The following is a 3,296-nucleotide window of genomic DNA, read 5'->3' as shown; positions in this document are numbered from 1 at the left end:
CCCCTGTCCAATGAGTGGCATCAAAATTTATAATCAGGATTCTTTTCAATCGTTTCCCGGTTGGTTCTGCATTCCTGAAAGAATATAAAAATTATATAGTTGAATTATTAAAATTTTTTAATCTTCACAGCTTTAATAATTATGATGAAAATAGATGAAATGATTCTATAGATTAAAATAATTAAATCAGTGATGTGACTAAATATTTACTTAGCTAATGGCCAGAATTCTTTGTAAAGCTTCTTCTCTTACTTCAACTTCCTCAGATTTGAGCATGGAATATAAAAAGTTTTAAAGCAGTAAACAAAATGCATTCCATTGAATGTTTCTTAATGTGATCTTTTGGATTTCACCAGGCTGCTTTTTAATCCTCTGGATCATATTAAAAATGTTCACTTGCTGGTTGTGTAATTTATTATATCTTTTAATTTCAAACCAGCAAGTGGTATACACATTTACAACAAAATTTATAAGACTCTGCAGTTTTGTTGTGAGTCTTTGTGAGTATGCGCCACGAGTCCATAAACACATGAGCCTGATGGCCAAAGTTAACCACCTTGCTTGGTTTAAAGGGCCAATTTTCCAGGAAGCATATCTAGGGTCAACTTGACCTCTATAAATGCCTACTGTGTATTCAAACAAAAATCTTTGATCACAGCTGAGATCATTTATTTGATCAATTTTTACAATTGAATCCAGAGGACTGCTAATGGAGGAAAATGCTATTTGGGGTAAATCATGATAATCATTTGAGCATAATTTCCCCAGGGGGCCACTGAAGGTTGCAGAGCCTTTTGCACAGCCATCTAGGTTTTTAAAAAGGGCTCTGAAGGGCAGTTCATTTTGATGCAAAGAGCAACCAATTGTATGTATATTTTTTTTAATTTCTTTTCTAAAATTGATACCAGTCCACCTTCACAACCTGTGTTGGCATTAGTATTATCAACAAGGGTGGCCGTTATTGAGCTCTCACTATTGAATTCCTTTAGAATATCCAGCACTTGATCTGCGTGAACAGCACCTGTTGCACCAGTTTTCGGTAAAATTCTATGAGTCAGGTAATGACTTTCAGGTGGTGTCTCCTTTGTAAAAGTCAAATGCCGTTCAGGGCCCTTAGTTATTTTCGCAGACTTTAGTCCATTTTCATCGACAACTTCCTTATATTTTAACGTGTCCTTATCAAGTCTCCCGTCAACTCCAATACAGATGAGGTTCCCCACACTTTCTTCATGCTTTTGTTGAGCTGTTTCTTTCACTTTGACTTTTGCTCTGTCAATTTTACATTTATCAATAATAATATTTTATATATTAATATTATGTATCAGAAGGCCCATAGCCTTCAAATCCAAAAGCAAAGCATTAGCCAGGCTGGCTCGAACATTAGAAGATATGTCCCCTCTAACTAATTCAAGGGCATATCTGGGAAATTTCGTAAGGTCCTTTTTCATCCGTTTGTGGCTGGAAATATTCAAGTTGTTCACTTGAAGCTGTTGGTGTTGGTAATTTTTTCTTAATCTTTTTTGTTCCTTTTTACTTTTCTTAATAGCGCATTTATCGATGGGACCAAGTTGAAAAGTACCCTTAGTCCCTATTTTGCACCTCTGATCCTTTAAATATTCACGATACTCAACTGGAACCTGAAAGATTAGATTATATTTATATTACATTTTAATATAACTAAACAGACTAACATAAAATATGCAAGAAAATTAAAGAGGAAAAATTTGTTTAAATATTTAAATAATATTTGGAAATTAATTTCGATATAAGGTTGACTCACAAAGACATTTCAAAACAAAAATAGAAAATAACTTTACCTTTTTTTGAAAAGGGCAAGTGCAAATAATGTGCTTACTGCAGCAATTTTCTTTGTTGCATTTTACTCGATAATCCTCACAAGGTAGAACAGGTAATTCGTAACAACAGGATGAAATGTCAAATAATACATCCAGTTTTTTCGTCAATTTTTTCACTTTCGAAGCAGGGAGAGATCTTCGATTTATTTGTTTGGCTTTCTCGAAGCATAATATATTCACCTTCTTTAAAACAGTCAGTTCTGTTAACAGAGGTAAACGTGGATTAACTGCCTTCCATATATCCATTACATCCTTTGTTATTAATTTATTAATAGCAAAATTTGAAAGGTGAGGATAAGTATTCATTAAATAGTAACAATATTGAATAACTTGTCGGTAAACTGGAGGTTCTGTTTTATTTAATGGTGCAGGTGGACCTCCAAATTTAATAAAATTTTTACTGCGAATTGCTGAAATTGCAGATTTTCTGGACATTTTAAATAAGAAACCTAAAAAAATGTATTCGAAAAAATTAAAATGCAAAACTATATTAAATAAATTAATAAATTTGAAAGAAATACATTAATCTTAAAAAGGTTTTGGTTACATTTACCTTAAAAGTAGAATTCTTTCAGAGTTCAGCACTTAAAAAAGCTTTTTAATGATTAAACATTGACTTTAAAAATATAAACAAATCAGAATATTTAAAAATGTTATATTCTTTAATAGTTAAAGATTTTTTTTGTTTGAAAAAAAAAAAACAAGAGATATTCGTTATATTAATTATAACGAATATCTCTGGGTTTAATGACATTGTTTGATAAAAATTCAGTATGGCGTAATGGAAAAATATAAAGGTAACTGCAGCTTCTCTTCCAATTTTCGGATTTTAATCATGTCAAATCACATTTCAATTCCTTTTGACGGATTGCTCGTTGCTATTTCTTCTGATGAGTTAAGGGCATACCAGATTCACTGATTGATATAATAATTAAGTGATTTATTTTGCGCTATGAAACAGATACTGTCAAGAATTGTATAAGTCAACTGAATTAAAAGAATAAATTATAAGATGGTCAACATCATGAATTTTGGAATTTAACTTTTTGTTATTTATTCTCTATATTGCTCTGTAATTACATTGACCTTCTTATATAAGGATTGATATATAATAAGCAAATATATTTCTACAGAAACACACACATATATCCTTTCATCCTCGTAAGAACTCGTCAGGTTCAAATAGATACATTAAATATATCTTCTTATACATTTTTGTTTATATGTGAAATAATAATAATAAGAAGAACAACAGCAACAACAAAAATAATAATAATAATAATAATAATAGTAATAATAATAGTAATAATAATAATAATAATAATAATAATAATAATAATAATAATAATAATTCAAGATAAAACCACTTATTCTAGGAAAAATACCGAAAACTCTAAAAAAGAATGAGAGAGATGAAATCAGAGGGGTGGCTGAGAAGGT

Source organism: Euprymna scolopes, chromosome 15 (assembly GCF_053919585.1).
Source record: "Euprymna scolopes isolate OS-2025 chromosome 15, ASM5391958v1, whole genome shotgun sequence".
NCBI lineage: Eukaryota > Metazoa > Mollusca > Cephalopoda > Sepiida > Sepiolidae > Euprymna > Euprymna scolopes.
Note: the sequence above shows the minus strand (reverse complement) of the source record.